Source organism: Rattus norvegicus, chromosome 14, assembly GCF_021556685.1.
Source record: "Rattus norvegicus strain SHRSP/BbbUtx chromosome 14, alternate assembly SHRSP_T2T, whole genome shotgun sequence".
In the NCBI taxonomy this organism is placed as follows: Eukaryota; Metazoa; Chordata; class Mammalia; order Rodentia; family Muridae; genus Rattus; species Rattus norvegicus.
This window is the reverse complement of record NC_141547.1, coordinates 75,737,730-75,757,652: the sequence shown is the minus strand read 5'-3', so window position 1 is coordinate 75,757,652 and position 19,923 is coordinate 75,737,730.

Sequence of the window (19,923 nt, the reverse complement as noted above, 5' to 3'; positions counted from 1 at the left end):
TCTTGTTCATTGTTCAAATGCCCCCAAAAGCAGACTTACTTCTTAAATGGTTTGGAATCCCATAACTTATCCCAGGAGCCAATAACATTTGTTCTGAATTCCAGTGTGTCAGGAAAGTGGAACCTGTTAGCTTAAAATGTGTGTACATGTGTATGTGTGGGTGTGTGTATATGTGGGTGTGTCTGCGTGATCAATATGATATTACAATGTAATAATAATGTATAATTAACAGCATTCCATTAGCCAGAAGTGAGAATAAGAAGGCATAGAGATTATTCATTTAAAGGTGGACAGAGCATGGCTGAGGTGGAATCATGCTGAGAACAGCAGCGGTTTTATGATGTTTATTGTCAAGAATTTTCTCACTCATCTCTTGGACTAATATCTGCTGAGGTTTTTTTTTATTATGAGCTTATACTCTGGATGAGAATATTGAAATTCAATGAATTTAAAACTATATACAGACACAAAACTAATTAGCAACAAAATCCAAGTTCAAGTTCAAATAACTGTGACGTAAATACACATTAAATAAATGTAATCCAATGAACTTATGTCTTATGTCCACTATCTGTGAAGTGTTCATACTAAATGATCACTATGAATATTTTCAAATTTAACCATCTTGGTTTTCCAGAGACAGAGGCAGAAAAGGATCAGGAGTCTGAGGCAACCATGAGTTACAGAGCAAGAGTGTCTCAAAGAAAACAAAACAAAACACAAACAAACAAAAACTCTCACAAAGAGTAAATAAACTAACCAATAAAAAGAATAGCAAAAGCCCAAAGGATTAATTCATGAGGTTATTTGACAAATATCTATTCAGACAAGGCAATTGAGTAGGCACTCAGGAAAATGGCAAGCAAAATCAATACATACTCTGTCTTCGGGAAACTTACTATTTAATCAGAAGCAGATGAGAAAGCGAACAAGGATCCATTGTCAGTAGTGTTTTGCCAGAGAGACAACCAGGCTTCACAAGAAGAAGCTAAGCAAGATGAGTAACCAGAGCATGGAAGCCAGAAGAGGGAGCAGAACTGACAACCAATATCATCAACTACAGAAAGGCAAGTCATACAGAGGCTTGGGAAAAGCATGGACTAAGTTATGGAGGTTAGTATCACCACATCAAGGAACTGGGCTGTGTGTTTTTGAAAGTCAGAAGGACCATCTGGGTAAACAGAATAAAGATGGGCACAAGTAGATGTAGAACGTCTGTGCTTTTGAAGACAGGGGAGCCTGTCTTGCTTCAGTTCTCCTACTGTAAATGAAGGTTTAATACAACCTACCTCCTTAGAGTCACAAGGAGAATTCCCATCATGCTAAGCAAAGGCTGTGTGGCCCCAGAAGTCATCACTGTTATTTTCATTTTAGTCCAATCACTATCATGATCCTCCTACGTTTATGACACCAACCTCATACTACGTGGTTAAGGAGTTTAAGACAGTTTAGAGACTAAACATCCCAACACAACTGCAAGATTTTCAAATACAGCAGTATTTAGAACAACTCACTGGTCAATTTCTTCTATATCTTACCTACAGCAAAGGCTTGCAGGCTTGTTAAAATGATTCAGAGAATATAGTTGTATCTTTGCCTTGGCTACAGGATTACGTGGGGAGGGTCCCAGGAGAGGAACCAAACAGGAATATAGGAAGATAAGAATAGAAAATCATAAGTCCCCAGATGTCAGGAAATATGTTACTTGGGTTCCAACAGAGGTCTACTCATAATGAATGCTTCCAAAAACAAGAATGGGTATAAAGATGTTTGGGTTCCTGATTCCACTGTTATATCATAACCTCCAGGGACAGGTTTCCATGGAACTGAGTGCCAGGCACCACTTAGAAGAATTGTGTTAGTGAGAAGACAACAGCACAGCTTTCTGTCACTGCCTATGTGCCACATATGTTTACATTTGTCAACAGTCACCAAGCCTATTCTTAAACAGATCAAAAATAACATGGATTAGATACTAATAAAGCAAATACTAATAACAAAAGCCAGGCACAATGGTGTGAACCTGTAATCCAGGCAATCAGGAAGTTCAGAAATGAAGATCTGGGGGTTCTAGAACATCACAGGTAATGTGGTACTTGTTCTAGACAGACAGACGGTCCTAAACAAACAGTCAAGTGACAAATAAACAAACCAAGTACCAAAGGCTCAGAAAGTAATGTCTGAGTTCAAGTTCTGGCTTATTCATCAGTTTGGCTTTGATGTGGTTTTCCTGTCTCTCAGTCTGTCATTCTCTCTCTCTCTCTCTCTCTCTCTCTCTCTCTCTCTCTCTCTCTCTCTGTGTGTGTGTGTGTGTGTGTGTGTGTCTGTCTCTCTCTCATTTGTGTGTGTGTGTGTGTGTGTGTGTGTGTGTGAGAGAGAGAGAGAGAGAGAGAGAGAGAGAGAGAGAGAGAGAGAGAGCTCACTACTAAGAATTACATGGCCCCTTCCTGCCATGTCTGGCTTTCTTTTTAATATCTGTGCTGCTCTGTTCTGAAAGTAGGAGAGGATCTCCATGCATGGAAAAAGAAACTATGGTTAGGCCAGCATCTGAATCAATCTTTCTAACTAGCAAGTGACATCAGTTCTGTAAATACATATTTGGAATTGTCAGAGACAGCATTACAGGGAAGGTCTGTGGGAATATATAGGCTATCATCTTTCAACAGCTCTGGGCTGTCTACAGAGGTATAACAGCCCCAGGCACAGGAGGTTGGTGGTGAGAGTTCATATAGAAGCTCTATGACTGGTCTGGACAGAAGTCCAAAAGATGGACTACCTAAAGTCTACAAAAGCTTAAGCCCTTTTTCCTTTTCTGTCTCCATTGAGGTAAATACAAACCATACAAATTCTAATTCTCTCCTGGTCTGCTAAGGAGGGGAACACCCATGTCTGACAGAGAATGAATGGTTGCGAGTCCATTCTTACTGGTTACTGCTTCTGTCATTGTGAAAAACTCACTCAACTTCTGTGATAATCATGATCTACAAACTGTGAAGCAATAGTCGCACAGTCCCACTATACCTAATGTGGTACCCAGAGCAGTGGCACTTACATCATCTAGAAACATTTAGCTGGATAGTCTTGGGTTACACTCTAAATTTGCTTACCCGAAAATCCCATCTTGTCAAAGGCCAAGGTACCCTTGAGACTATCAATGTTGCAGATGTCTTATATGAAGCTTCATTTCTCTCAGCACCACTTGTACCATGATGATCTGTAGAGTGGGTGAAATGTAGATTCCCAACACAAGTTAAAAAAAAAGTCCAGTGGAGACCATGAAATTTGGACATTTAGCTGGCCATTCATTTATGATGAAGGAAGGTTACAATCTAATTCATTGTGTATATCTGGGTTTAGAGAGCCACCAGGAAATAGGCTTGAATGATTGAATACCTCTCTCCCTATTTTGCTGTGTCAAAAATTAATCCAAATTGAAAGTTTGTCTATAAACTATAAAGCTTAATTCATATGCAAAAGAATAGTTCACACCTCTGTGAAGATTGGAAACAGGGTGAGATTGATGCCTGGTACGAAGACAAGTGATGGGAGAGAATGTCAATGGGAATGTGGAAGAAATAAAGCAGAAATGAAATCAGGCTTTAAGATAAATGTGTGTTAGGTGTGTGTATGTGTGTGAGTTTTAGATAGGTAGATAGATAGATACACAGATAGATGATAGATAGGTAGATAGATACAGAAAGACAGAGACAGAGAAATGGTGAGATGCACAGAAACAGAGAGACATAGAAAAACAGAGACAGAGAAGTAGAAGAGGAAGAGGAGAGAAGGCAGAAAGAAGGAGGGAGGAAAGAAACAAGAGAGGGAGAGAAGGGATGGGAGGAGCAAGATGGGAGTAGGAAATGGGGGTGGAAGGGAGAAAACCAAGAATAAATCAAAGATGTTGGAGCAATGAAGGCAGTCGAGTAAGTCATACAGCACACATTCTCAGAAGTCCTCCTATGTGCAAGACTATACTACGAATGGCCATCTTAGGATACGTTTGATTTTAAAACCCACTAAAATAAACACTTAATTTTAATGAGGCATGTTATGAAGAATCTGTTTACACATTTAGTGCTTACTACCCAGAAAGAGTGGAAGCTGATGGAGGGCAACTCTGGTGAGTGTGGACACTACCTTTCCTAAGAAGCCAGCTTGCTAAGCAGGCAATCTGAGATGAGATGCTGTAGGACAGGAAACCAAGTCTGGGTTTCCTTTCCATTTTCAAGTACTTGGGCAGGAAACATCATCTCCAGCTTTCCATGAATTCTCTGTTCTTTAGTTCATTCCACAACACTTCTCCCATTTCAAAAGCTAGATGGCAAGTATCCCACCCCTATTCTTCTGAAAAATTTAGGGCATCCTCCTTCCCTGTAACTGGACTCAATGCATTAGGGCTTACTCCTTTCTCCCTCCTTCACCAGCATCTCACTTTGTGGAACATTTACAAGTGATTTTGACATTTAAGCAACCCTTTAAAAGTGATTCAGCAGGGATCAGAAGTAGGTTGTTAGGATTGATCAACAGTGCCTGCTTACAAGGAAGCCCACTGTGGTATTGGAAGAGGGATATCCCAGAGGCCCCCAGAAGTCAATGGGGATGGTGTTAGTTGAGACTTATAGCAGTAGGGATATGGAAACTGAAAAGGTCACCTCCTGTATCCAGGCAGGAACTCTAATGGAGAAATAAGGACACCAACCCACTCACAAAACTTTCAATCCAAAATGTATCTTGTTCACAAGAAATTGAGGAACAAAGATAGAGCGGAGACTGAGGGAATGGCAAAGCAATAATGGGCCCAACTTGAAACCCATCCCATGGTCAAGCATCAATCTCTCACACTATTAATGATACTCTGATATGCTTGCAGAGAGGAGCCTAGCATAACTGTCCTCTAAGAGGCACCACCCAAAAACTGACTGAAACAGATGCAAAAACCCTTAGCTAAACATTGGATGGAACTCGGAGACTCTTATAGAAGAGTTCAGGGAACGATTGTGGGCCCCAAAGGGGATAGGAACATCACAGGAAGCCAAACCGAGTCAACTAACCTGGATCCTTGGAACTCTCAGAGGCTAAACCACCAGCTAACGAGCCTACATGGGCTGGATGTAGGCCCCCTGCACATATGTAGCAGATATATGACGATGTCTTTACGTGGGTCCCCCAACAACTGGAGTGGAGGCTATCCATGAATCTGTTGAATGTCTGTGGATCCTACTCCCATATCTGGTCTGCCTTATCTGGTCTCAGTTTGAGAGGATGTAGATAGCCCTGCAGATACTTGATGTGGACTGAATGACTGGATACTGGGTACTGGGGATACTTTCACCCACTCAGAGGAGAGAGGCAGGGTGATGACAGGAGAGACTGTGTGTGTGTTGGGGGGGGGTGCTGTTAGGAGGTGAGGGCAGCGATCAGGATATAAAATGAATTTTAAAAAGTGAAGGAAGGGATAGTGACCATTAGGATAGAGCTATAGTGTACATCAATAGGAGGAGAGGCCCTTGGTCTTGTGAAGGTTCGATGTCCCAGCACAGAGGAATTCCAGGGTGGGGAGGCAGGAGTGGGTGAGTGAATCTGGGAGCACCTTCATAGAAGCAGGGGGAGGGGCATGGGATAGGAGCTTTCCAGTGGGGAAGCTGGGAAAGGGGATAACATTTAAAATGTGAATAAATAAAATATCTAATTAAAAAAAGAGAGAGATACAGTCTATCTAATGTAGTTAATGTAGGTAATGCAGAAGTTCACTGTAATGGCTCCAGGTTCGATCTCAAGACCTCAAATTCTCCCCTGTCCTCATGAATGCTTCAAGTGCTATTTAAAAAAAAAAAGAGGTGTCCCAACCAGAAACAGCTGGTCACATCACCCTCTAAAATTGTCACTTGAGAAACAAAAGAACCAAAACAGTCCTCTTCCATAGACAAGTATCTCAGAACAGAGCTTTAAACAGACCAGCCTTTCTTATTTGTCTTTCTAGAAAAAGTATTCTTATACCAGCCGACCCTGCATGCAAACTATCAATGAATGCATGAGTCTCTTTGAGCAAGCTTTGAGCATTATTCTCTGCATGCCTGAGTTTCTGTCTATAAAATAGAGATCAAAATAGCTACCTTTCAGAATTACTGAAAGGATGCCAATCTCCCTGCATAGGATTTAACACAAAGTAGGCAACTTATACACTCTGCTCTGCCTACATGGCGGCTTGCACCATCTCTTGCAGGATTTTTCCCATGGCATTTTTTTCTTGCAATTCTGAGCTTGTTCCATTTCTCTTTGTTAACCCCTTACATTGTAAAATTCAGAAGGAGAGCCACCTATTTTAGCATTCAGGAATGCCCACCCTATAAACTTAAATAATGTCCTCACATTGGAAACAAGTACATCCTACTTCCCCAAGGGGAACATCATTGATTTGCCAAGAATCTGATCAGATGCTTGCTCTGCCCGTGGCATATCATTTTGAAGTGATTTTATTTGAGAGATTACATTATATTGATCTGATGGGATGACAGAAGCCCAGAATATTAAAATGTTTAAGTACAGAGATAAACAAATGTACTGTAAGGGTATCATTGTCATCATCGTTGTCATCATCATCATCATCATCATCATCACCATCATCAATACATGGGCCTTTCTATTTTATTAATTCTCGAGGAAACCCAATAGCCAGAGGAATGTAGAATCAGCATGAAAGAGAAGACAGTCTACGTCTGGGGAACCAGGCAGAAGACTTGCATGTGTGCATCAAAGGCCTTTTGGATTGGAGTTAGAGGATTCCATGGGTAACAGAATTTCTGATGGGGTGATCCATCCATGTAGATGCACAACATAGAACACAGCCCTTTGCTTCTCAAGTATCCAGGCAGAATTTGAAGTTGGTCACTTTATCCCTAATGTTCTTACTCACTCCCTCACACATTGATCTCCCCTTTGCATGTTTCATAAATATAGCTAGTAAGAATGGAAGTCTCTAGAAAACAACCACTGGCTATAGTTCTCGGCCTACAGAGACTTGCAGACTTGCAGTGTGCCTGTTAACGATGAGTGGTAGTGAAAGAGAAGAGTTGAATGAGATCTATTGGATGCAAGGTTTCTTCATGGTATGTTCCATAATCTCAAGGAGATGTTGAACTTCTTTGACTGCCATCTTCCCCTCTTACAGGATTCTGTCCTTGTGGGAACTGGAGATAGTGTATCCAATGGGCCTAATGAATAGAAAGCACTCTAAAGCAGTAATCAATGCTCTGGTTGAGCTCCTCTGTATCTCATGGAATGGGTGTCATTTAAATCTTTTATTGTTTCACATATACTTTCAAGATATGTAGATATTATATAGTTATTGCTCTGTCTCCTTGTGCACATGTAAGATTCATTGAGGTGAGTATGAAAACCTCAGTTTCACAGGTAAGAAAGCTAAGGCACAGAGAATGTATATTTGTCTCTTTAAAATTACAAAAATGAATATCTAAGCTATAATTAATTACCAGGATAGGTTTTATTCCCAGAGGTGCACATGTTCTCCATTGTAAGGAAAACTACATCAAAAACACCAAGAATCAAGACTGTCATCATTGGAGACACACTGTCTGATTCTGAGCTCCAAATCTTGCGGACTCTGTGTTTGAGTAGACTCTTAAACTCTGTCATATCTCACTATTTTTGTATGTAAAACGGAGATTCAAAGTCATGCTCGAAAAGATTCTAAGAATTAGTGTCTGCTGGAAGACTGTGTTTTCTACCTAGCACAGGGTGCTTGTACTAATGCAATCTCATCACTATTGTGGTCTAAAGAAGACCTGCAAAATGACAATACATACTGGCATACCAGTATGGAAAGGGGAAATCCCACAGGGCCTCACCGCAAGATGTAAAGCCATAGGCAATCAATAACGGAAGAGAGGGACAAACTATATTTCCTTGGTTTGAGCCTACTACAGTATGATTATCCAACCCCAAGTGCTTAGCCCTAAATCATATACCCATGAGCAAGAGTAAATGGACTCAGTATGCTACAGTTATAAATGTACATGGTTGTATATAACAACGATAATTAGTATTAAATATTCATTAATAAACTATGATGCATGTAGGAGAATAGTTTAGAGGTAGAGGGAGAGCAGTAGTGGGAGGGAAACAGATAGCAGGAAGTTGACGAGGATTAAAGTACATTGCACATATCTATAAAATGCCATAATGAAGCCTACTAGTCTGTATGATGAGTAGACAATAAAAATGAGAGGTGACCATGCACTGAATATGCTGCAAAGAGGACTGACCATGGGTAGATGGCCCAAAACTGTTCGCAATGTACAGAAGTTGGAATACAGAGAGACAGAGAGTGGTCTGACTTCCCTTGTTAGTAGCAGAACTACGGTAGACTACAGATCTCAGGTATTTGATACTCAGCTACATTTATGGAACAAAGCAGAGAACGGCGACACAGTGAAGGAGAGCAAAACCCAGGGACAAAGTATCCCTCCTTTAAAGGGAGAAAAGGTTGAGAGTGGGGATGTATGAGGGAATTTGCATGTCCACATGCTAGCAAAAGGCAGATACATGATGAAATGTTCATGAGGCCAGCTCTCCCAGCCATCATTCTCTCCTAGGCCTCAGCAGCCCTCCAGGAAACTGAGACCATACTGTGTGTGCCCCTTCATTCCAGTGGCCAGTGCACTGAATCTGTCCAAGCTTGCCTGAGCCACACTCAGCAGACGCATCTTTTTTTTTTTATTATTATTAACTTGAGTATTTCTTATATACATTTCTAGTGTTATTCCCTTTCCCGGTTTCTGGGCAAACATCCCCCTCCCCCCTCCCCTTCCTTATGGGTATTCCCCTCCCAACCCTCCCCCCATTGCCGCACTCCCCCCACCAGTCTAGTTCACTGGGAGTTCAGTCTTAGCAGGACCCAGGGCTTCCCCTTCCACTGGTGCTCTTACTAGGATATTCATTGCTACCTATGAGGTCAGAGTCCAGGGTCAGTCCATGTATAGTCTTTAGGTAGTGGCTTAGTCCCTGGAAGCTCTGGTTGCTTGGCATTGTTGTACATATGGGGTCTCGAGCCCCTTCAAGATCTTCCAGTTCTTTCTCTGATTCCTTCAACGGGGGACCTATTCTCAGTTCAGTGGTTTGCTGCTGGCATTCGCCTCTGTATTTGCTGTATTCTGGCTGTGTCTCTCAGGAGCGATCTACATCCGGCTCCTGTCGGTCTGCACTTCTTTGCTTCATCCATCTTGTCTAATTGGGTGGCTGTATATGTATGGGCCACATGTGGGGCAGGCTCTGAATGGGTGTTCCTTCAGTCTCTGTTTTAATCTTTGCCTCTCCCTTCCCTGCCAAGGGTATTCTTTTTCCTCATTTAAAGAAGGAGTGAAGCATTCACATTTTGATCATCCGTCTTGAGTTTCGTTTGTTCTAGGGATCTAGGGTAATTCAAGCATTTGGGCTAATAGCCACTTATCAATGAGTGCATACCATGTATGTCTTTCTGTGATTGGGTTAGCTCACTCAGGATGATATTTTCCAGTTCCAACCATTTGCCTACGAATTTCATAAACTCGTTGTTTTTGATAGCTGAGTAATATTCCATTGTGTAGATGTACCACATTTTCTGTATCCATTCCTCTGTTGAAGGGCATCTGGGTTCTTTCCATTTTCTGGCTATTATAAATAAGGCTGCAATGAACATAGTGGAGCACGTGTCTCTTTTATATGTTGAGGCATCTTTTGGGTATATGCCCAAGAGAGGTATAGCTGGATCCTCAGGCAGTTCAATGTCCAATTTTCTGAGGAACCTCCAGACTGATTTCCAGAATGGTTTTACCAGTCTGCAATCCCACCAACAATGGAGGAGTGTTCCTCTTTCTCCACATCCTCGCCAGTATCTGCTGTCACCTGAGTTTTTGATCTTAGCCATTCTCACTGGTGTGAGGTGAAATCTCAGGGTTGTTTTGATTTGCATTTCCCTTATGACTAAAGATGTTGAACATTTCTTTAGGTGTTTCTCAAATGTCACATTTGCATCCTTCACCTGGAAGGCTCTGATTAATTATAAAAACCAATATATATATATATATATATATATATATATATATATATATAGTTCACCATGACAGTAAGTGTATTACATAACCAGAATGGCGTGAATCATGGTGGACTCAAATGCGGTCTTATGTACATCCACATGAAGAACAATGAACCACCAACAGGCAACAGGTGACAGAATTAAAAACTGAGGTCTGGTGTCTGCTTGTCGCTCTGGCTCCAGATAGCCTCAGATTCATCCTCCATGCTTGTATGAATCACTGAGCAAATTAGTCATGCATGGATATTATTTATAGATGTGAATAGTACTTTCTTCTTAAAGCAGAAGGGTTCCAGTGTAAAGGTAAAAGGACTGTGAAGTTGGGCAGAGTCTTAATGTAAAGTCACATAGAGTCTTGGGTTGGTGCATTCCAAATTTTTCCTGTTAAAAAAGATTTTCATATTATTTGTAAAATTATAAAGGTGCATTCTGAGTACACTTTATACTCTTAAACATCATGTTTTCATCCAGTGTTAGTAATACTCCAGCATAGTAATATACTACAAGTAACTAGGCTCTCCCAACCAAAAATTGATTGGGGTAGCTGGTAATTTTGAAAACTAAATATTTGCAAACTTGTAGCTTGGTATTTTGAGTTATTGGTAAATACTTTAAAACTAAAATTATGAATATCAGTTAATTTGTTTATTTATACAGTCTAATTTTTGTTAATTAACCTTCATTGGTGAGGTATGTTAATTAAGATTACATGATACAAAAAATTTTAGTAATTTTTCTTATGTCTGTATCTGAATCCAGATACCACTCCACCCTAAAATTATATATGCTAAAGCCCAATTAAGGATATGAGAAGACGAAGGGAAAGAAAGGCCGGGAACTTTGGAGTGGCAGCACATGACAGGTGGGATTCAATAGCACTTATCACTGTGGACTTAGACACATGCCTTTGTTCTGAGTCTTGAGCTCCTACCTGCAAAAAGAGACAATGATATGAACTTTCTGGGGCAGAGATCACCAGAATCAGTTAGAAAATAAACATAAAGCTAGAACCCTGTGACTGACACACAGCCCTCTCCTCTCACCCTGTTAATGTAACTCCAAACCTCCTTTCTCTAGGAGCAGACAGATAATTACAGCCCAGCGGCTACGTATTAACCTCTGTTTTCATCATAATTATATCAACTCTCTAATTTACATTTAGGAACACAAAATAAAATAGTTAATTGCATTTTTTTTCTAGTCGCATTTTTAAATTCACTGTCACCAAGACGTAGGTTTAATCAATGTAACATCATGGACAATCATCACCTCTAGTGTGTCAAGACCAGAAAAGTAAAGGGCTTCAGCCATCTTGGACCACTCAGCGACAAGCCTTCATCTTACAATTTATGCCCCTCCCCTATTTGCCTGGAGACACTTTCTCTCAGAGTGGAAGAAGTACCACATTCTAAATTGATGGTCAAAGTAGTACTGTGTTTTACTTTGGACTTCTGAAGAATTCTCTGTAGGTTTGTGAAGTTTGGGTTAATAATCAAGTCTTTCCCCACAGTTTTCTAATTAATTCCATAGGAGAGCCTGCTCTGATCAATTTATAGACTGCATTGTATTTAGTTAATTAAGAAACTGAAGCCATGGATTTTGTCATTACTAAAGACAGGCAGCCCCAGCTGACCTGGGATGACGTTTGATGAGTTGTTACAAACCTAGAAAAATGGGGCCCTGACCGCAGCCCCTTAGTAAACTCTGATTGATCCCGTAGACAGCCTTGAACCTGGCTGAGATAATTAAGCATTCCAATGCACCTTAAAGCATGCTGCAGGAAAGCCACCAGGTCTCATTCTTATGTAGCACTGATAGTAGGGGAGCTGGGTGAAGTGCTTGATTTGAACCCTTACTCTGTTGCTGCTAAAGAACTGTGAGATCTTCAGCAAAGAAAAGAGCTCTCCAGGAACAGTACCTTGGAGGTGCACTGTGGGCAGGGTGTGGATTTCAGGAACACAAAATCACTTAGCACAGTACTTGGCCCACAATCAGGGATCAAAATTTCAATCAGTGCTGCTATCATCATCGTTATCATTGAGGGCTTTCATAGTAAATCTTTTTTTTCCTTTTTATTTCGTTTTATCATTATTTTTTGAGACTCTCATATACAAGTCCTGAATTTACATGATTTTCTCCCCATACCCTCCCATCTCTAATTACCTCCATATTCTCCTCTATTCCCTCGTAAATTTTTGATCTCGTCCACTTTAATTGTTATTGGCACATATGATATGTATGTATACATACCAATATATTACCTACTAAATCTATTTAGGGTTTCTCATATACACATGTTCTTAGGCCTGACCACTCAGTACTATGTAACCCTGTAAATGACAAATCCTCCCTCTTTCAGCAGCCATCAATGTCCTATAGCTCCTTAGTTAGACACGGGGCCTCTTGAGACTTACCTTGTTATTGTGCAAGGTTATGCTTAGGCATCTATATTTCTGAGACTTCAAGATACATCTTGCTTGTAATGTATATAACCAACAGAAGACACTGGCTCTCAGCTTGTTTCCAGTTTCACTTACTCATATTTGGAAAATTATAAGATGATGACAATACTATTCCTCTTGCACAACCCAAGAAATTGTTCTTCAGAATATCTGTGGAATTCTGAAAGGATCCCAAAGCTGACAAAAGGTGAATGGAAAGTGCATACCTTTCAATGAAATGGTGTCCCTCAAGGAGCGTTAGTGAACTTAGTAAGCAGCACTAATAAAGAGATCTCTAGTACTGTACGAGATGGTTTTTGAGCCTTGCACATTAACCTCCTAGTTACATAATTTGGCATGGCATCGTTGTCTTATAAATTTTAGTTTTCTTTCTTCTTTTACAATTTTTATATACATAGTGTACTTTGTTCGTATATATTTAAAATATGCATTTTTCCTTTAATTAGCATATTTATAGCAGAAAATATGTTGAAAATTTACATCTCAAGGATATAATTATTCAGGAGATGCATGAGTGTTAATTGTATATTGCTTTGTATTAACTTACCCTAAATTTAGTCACTTCAAGCAAGCTTTTATTATCTGATTGCTTCTGTAGGCCAGGAGTCTGAGTAGTGCAGGGCTTCACTGCACTCCACTCACTGTCCCCTGGGAGGGGCTAAAATATTCTCAAGGCTCAGTGTGCTAGACTCTGTATCCAGTCTCTGACATAGGGCTATGTGAGCTGTAAAAATGGAATGACTGCTGACCTCAGACACCTAATTCTTGTTTTGTGAGCCTCCCGAAGTCAAGCCCTGACATGCTCACACCTTCCACTCATTTTCAGTTTGTCCTTAAATCCAGGTCCCCTTAGGCATGAAGAAGTTACCAAAGGCAGGGTCAAGGTTGAGTCTGCGTCTATGTGTATGACAGAGTCACGAGATTTATATGGAAATATAACCTACAAGGGAAGTGCATTTGTCAAGAATACCATCTCTAGAAGGGAGAAACGAGGCTCAGAAAATGAATCCTAACTTCAATCCTGATTTTGACATTTGGAACCATGATAGTATAGTGTTCCACCCCCACCCTCCACAAAACTCCTTTTTTCCTCTTCCCTATGCTTAACCTGTTATGTAGACACAGACACCAGGTAGTTTCCATTCAGAACTCCAGCATGGAGCATGTCCACAGTGGTAAGGACACACACACACATACACACACACACACATCAGTAACAGACAGTATGTTATACCTCATAGGACATGGTATAGACTTGGATTCTCTGGAGTCATTCACAGAATCTTTTAATCAAACACTGAGCCAGTAACTCCAGGCAGTCACAGAGCACAGTGATAGCTGCAATGTCGCGCAGTGGCTTAGTCTTGCAATTCGCCATGAATCATCGGTTTCCTTATTCCCAATGGATTTTCTTTCTTGAGGGAAAATCCACTACAACTGTTTACAAACTGATTGTCTGCCAAAGATGCCTTGACTTCTATTGTTTTTATTTTTCAGTTTTGAAGTATTTTTCCTAAAAATGTTGTTCTTGTTCATAGAATGATGATAATTTATCCACTTTCAAATAGACAAATCTAAGGGTTTCTTTTGGAAGTAATGGAAATATTGTATGATAGCTCACCTTGCCATCTTTGGGGCCCTATTATGTCTACTCAAGACCCTGGTATAGAACAGTGAACTTGGACCGATCACATTAGCATTTTGTTAGAATTTCTGCTGAGAGTTTTGTTCTGATTTATTTTGTTTATCATATTTTTATGGAATTTTCTCCTTCTCTGTTTTCTCCGCTGATTGTCTCATAACCTTTTGGCTATTGGTTCTCAGTGTCCAACCCTGGACTCATGACTTTCACTTGTCAATCAATCATTAGCATATCCCCTGATTTTCTTGACGCTTCTTGCTCATTTTCCTGATTTCAAGTGTTTCCCTAATTGCATAAAGAATACTAGCCCTCTCATCAAAACTAGTTTCCAGTTCTTTTAAGCAAATATTCCCTAAAGCATCCTTCATAAATCCTGCCTTCCTCTGCATCAAGTCTATACCATTTATTTGCATCAGCTAAGGCATTCATCACCTCCCAAAGTTATCCCCTGATATGAGACAGGAGTCTCCTCCAGTAAAATTTGAGCTACTTCAAGTAAAATCCTGATTTTACTCATTTAAGTATTAACAATAGGCTGCCAGTCCAGGGCCTACAGCCTAGCAAATACTTAGGAAAAAACAAAACAAAACAGAAAATAGCTCTGCTTCTTTCAGTAGCTTAGACAGAAGCTGTGACCTTGGGAACAACTGTTGCTTTTGTTTTACCAGCCCATTTCCACTTGCTGAAACAACTATTCATGAAGAGCTTGTGAGTATATCCTAAGTTGAATCTGTTAAAAGCCATAGCAGCCATTTAATTAAGCCTAAAATGAAACAGAGAAAGAAAATTCCACCGGAACAATGGTCACTGGGGAAATCACGATTCATACCTACTGGGAAGAGAAAAGAGAAGGGAAGGAATTTATAGTCCCTGAAAGGCTCCTAAATACAGTCCAGGAAGCAGCATTCCTACCAAGTGGTGGTGTATAACATATTCATTGCCATTTAGATGTGATAATTAGCATTAGACTACTTCAGTGTTCTACAAGAATATTTCATAGAACTCTACTACTTTAAGATGGGTCTTGGGGGAGAGTGTTTCCCTGGCCAAACAGATGCAAAGACTCCAGTAATTGGTAGCCTCTTTTTTTTTTCCATTCCATTAATCACATTTGCATGCTGAAGTCATTGGGAAGTTTGATGGTAGAAGCATGATCTAAAGTCATTTAACTGAGTGTTTTTCAAACTTCCTGGACTGAAGCACTGTGTTTTTCTTCTCTCCAATCCGGAAGTCCTGTGAAACCGATATTCTGTGGTGAATTTCTGGGTTAGCAGCAGGAAATGGGGTGCCTAACAGAGTCTATTCTTCACCTCGATGACTTTAACTTTTAAGATATCTGGGCAGCTCTTTAAGTAGACGTAATGGATGAGTAAATGTAGGGTTTACATTGATTCTGCCACCATCCCATAAGCTGAGCTGTTGTTCATTATCGGATTTTTTTATTCATTTGCTTTGAAAAAAGTGTTTAATAATTTTGGGTTGTATGTGAGTTATCCCTGAACATAGACCCTCTCTTCTTTCTTTAAATATAATACTTTTGCTGATTCCTTAAGAATTCCATACATGCATATAATGTATTTTTATGTCCATTTTTCTCTTACCTCACTTCTCCAAGATCAAACCCCACCCTTCCTACTTTATATACACACACACAAACACACACACACACACACCCTATAGAACCCAATTTGTGGAGTTCTTATACTAATATGTAGGGGTTCATCTTACTGGGGACCACAATCTTAAAGAAAACTGACCATTCCTCAGAAGCCATCACCTGCCAGTAGCTTCTGAGCCTAAGGTAGGGTTTCATGAGTCCCCCTTCCATCCAGAAATGTTGACTGGCTTGGTTTTATGCAGGTAGCCATAGGCGCTATAAATTCATGGGTATATAGCCATATAGTTTCCAGAAGACACTGGTTTATTCAGCTCTTCATTAAACTCTCACTCTTCTGATCCTTTTGCCTTCTGATGCAAAAGTATGCCTGAGCCCTTTGCGGGAGTATATGGTGTAGCTGTCTCATTTGTAGCTGAGCACACCACTGACCACCATAAGATAACATTTCAAAGTCAATTTCACTTCAGACTGAGATTCAGAAATTTTGGGTAAGCTGGTGTGGTACACTGAAACTGAGCTATCGTGACAACCAGTATCTCTACCTATATTTAAAGGTAACAAAGGTGAACCTCGGCGAAACATCAGAGAAGGAATTCAGCAGATGCTTAAGCATGAGAGAACTTGTGCTCCCAAAGAGAAGGGAGCTATGATGTCCCGCTGAGCCTTATATCTTATCTTATAAAATCCTACACCAGACCCTTAATGAGTCCTCAGTTTGGCTTCCATTTATAGGGACTTAAAAATTCTTTTAGCCAAAGAGGTATAACTAATAACTGGAATAAAAAACAGAGATGTTTAAGTTTAACAAACATTTTTTGATTATCTTACATATAAGCAGTCCCTTTGAGAAAAATATACAGCAACTCTTGCTCTAAAGAATAACTTTGCTTTCTGGAGATACAGTCATGGGTGTGGATTCAGATCAAATATAGCAAGTTCTGGATAAACATGTCTTAGACAATATTATCTAACCCATGATAGATGGTGGTTTTAAAAAATGATTCTGATGTAGATTGTCCTTAAGAGAAGTCATGAAGCAAATATTTTCCAGGGGAAGAGGCATAGCATCTTTCAGACAAGGGGGATTTATCATACCAAGAAGTCTATGTAAAAGGTAAAGACAGATCTGTGGGGGAAAATATAAATGTTAGTAAGAACATGTCCATCCAGGGACCATAGGGTGTCAAGCTAGAGAGCATTAGGTGTGAGTTAGTGTTCACTGCAGCATGTGAAAAGCAGGTTTCATGCTAGTGAATCACACACTCAGATTTACATTCTAAAGAGACATTTTTGCAATGGCGCAAAATGAATTTGCTATGGGCAAAACTATAGCAATCAACACAGAGACGGTGGTAATGAACAGCAAGTTTTGATATTAATTATCAAATGGTATAAATCATAGACGTAAATGTAAGAATGTCTCTAGAATTCTTTTTCACCAATACTTAGATATTATTCCCCTGTTCTATCCCAAAGTTCCAGACTCTTTTGTTTTGTAAAAAATCATATATTTCTCATCTATTGTATACCTCAACTTCCAAAACCATCTGAAATGTAAACTTAATTGCACCTAAACACTATCTATGGATGAGGCCGTCTTGTTGGTGGGGTAACCCTGTCAAGGAAACCAAGAGTTGCAAAATAGGATGATCCTACAGGACAAAGTTTATTTTTTCTCTTGTGCAAGCCATTTGATTTCTGTAGGTTTGAGGGTTTGCATGTTTAAAAAAATGGATTGGATCCAAGTTTGTGCTTTAAACATTATGTCCTATAAGGAACTTCCTTGCCAAGGAGGAAACTATCCAGGAAAGCCCAGTATCTGAAGACAGATGTCAGTGAAACTGTTTTGTCAGGACCAAGGGTGAAAATCCCTAATTCTATACCCCACCCCCTTAAGGGAACTCTGAGATGCTTATATAAACTCCTGAAAGTTCTGGGAAGCATAATGTACTAATGATATATCTCAGTGTGTGAGTTAGCCTCATTATAACTTTACATACCTTTGGTGGCTTTCTCGTATACACATTCACTTGCTTCGGGACTCAGAGCATGGGCAGGACTTTTGCTTACAGTTATAGCTATACTCCCCAGTGGCTTGGCAGAGATACTGAGTATGTGTTCCAGAGCTCACAACAGGATCCCTACTAGGAACTGTATTAGAGAAATGTCAGAGTCCCTACACAGAAATACATCTCAGCACAGGTTGGTCCTGAAGTGATGAATGGCCTATCAGATATTAACCTTACTGCTTTGACCTTGGAACCACCAAATTAGGAAACGCTCAGCCTCTGTGATTCTTTCTGGTTAGGGGATGTGATAGTGGCACCTCAAGAATACTCAAATTTCTTTGAAAGTTCTAACATACTGGATTCATGTAATAGAATACAATACAATTTTATTGTACAAACGCTAATAATTTTTATTTAAAAAAAATCCGTCAATGCTCACACATTCCACGATAGACTCAGAACAGCAAAATGAAAATTTTATTAACAAAACAAGCAAACATTCACAGAACCTTTTAAATTAACGTCACAGCAAAAATGATCAATGCCTCACCATATGGCAAGGCGATCCGAACACAGCATAATTGTATGAAAATTACCACCGAGCTAGCTCTCGGTTGATAAAACGAGTCCAATAACTGTTTTCTCATATTGTTAGAGTGCTTTCCTATTCTCACCGCAACACGTGCCACCACCACATTTTCTCTTTTGCACTTGATAAGGGCAAATTGGCGCTGTGGGATGAAACTGGGCTTTGTTCAGTTCCACGGTTCCACCTCCAATTGACTGGAAGAGTTGTACAAATTGTTTTCCCCTCATACAGGGACACTTATCAAGGCCCAACAAGAAAGGTAATATGGGCCACTCACCAGGCAGACAAATCTCTCAAAAGAGACAGCACCAAGGCCCCAGCATAATGAAATGGTGAGATTTTGCCAGTCTGTGGAATAAAGAACTTTCCAAAGCAGATTGCTTAGTAAGGGGTACCCAACAGAGTAATTTTGTGAAGTATTTCAAAGAGCTATTCAACTGTGACATTGTAACCTTCCAGAGCTCCCTGGAAGAGCTACTCACTGCACCGCGTGGTTTTCTACTTGACTCTGGCTGCTTTTCCTCCTTCACATGCTCAGTACCTCTAACCTCCATTGGAGTTCCCACTTGGTTAATCATTACCAAAACAGCCCTTCAAAAAATTAAACTCCATTTCTAGGCAGAAGCTCAAAAAAAAGCATGTGTAACCTGCAGCCAGGCAATGTCTGTTGCTACCATCAGGTGCCTGGCACGCCATTCACATGGCACATTTAAGATGGGTCTCTGAATTCATTTCTTCTCTCTGTCTCCTGGCAGCACAGGCAATTGGAGCTGGAAGAGACTCTGGTCATTCACCCTCATGGTCTTGCTATACAGCAGAGACAAATGAGGAACAGAGGACAGAAGGTATTTTAAGTTCCAACTGCTAGAAAGTAGAGTGCTCAGACAAAAGCAAGAACCCAAGGCTTTTTAGCTGTCTCCATATCCAGAGCTCTCAGATTATAGCTGTGTTCCAGTCATATTATCTTCTATAGGAAATAATGCTAGACATTGCGCTGGAACAATGATTGTTAAGTCTGTGGGTTCTCAATCCATTTGGTGGTCAAAGGATCCTTTCACAGTGGTCACACAAGACCCTCAGAAAACGCACATATATTTACACTATGATTCATAGCAATAGCACAATTACACTTATGAAATATCAACAAAGTAATTTTATGGTCATGGGTCACCACATGAGGACCCGTGTTAAAGAGTTGCAGCACTGGGCAAGTGGAGGATCACCGTGCTAAAGAAAGAGTCTGTGTCGTATAACAAAGATGATCTCCACTCTTCCCCAGAAGAATGTGTTTATTTTCTTGCCTCAAATTGTGTTCCTGTGCAATAAGAACCATGGCATTGGGTTGGGAAGTATTTGTATGGACACTGCTCTATGTCAGATGTAATCCTTATCAGACCCCATGGATAAACAGCATTGTCTCTGTTTTACAGAAGAATTCACTGAAGGCCAAGGGTAGAGGGTGATTGATTGGTTTAAGATTCTGCAACCAAAGTAGTGAAGATCAGGGATAAGG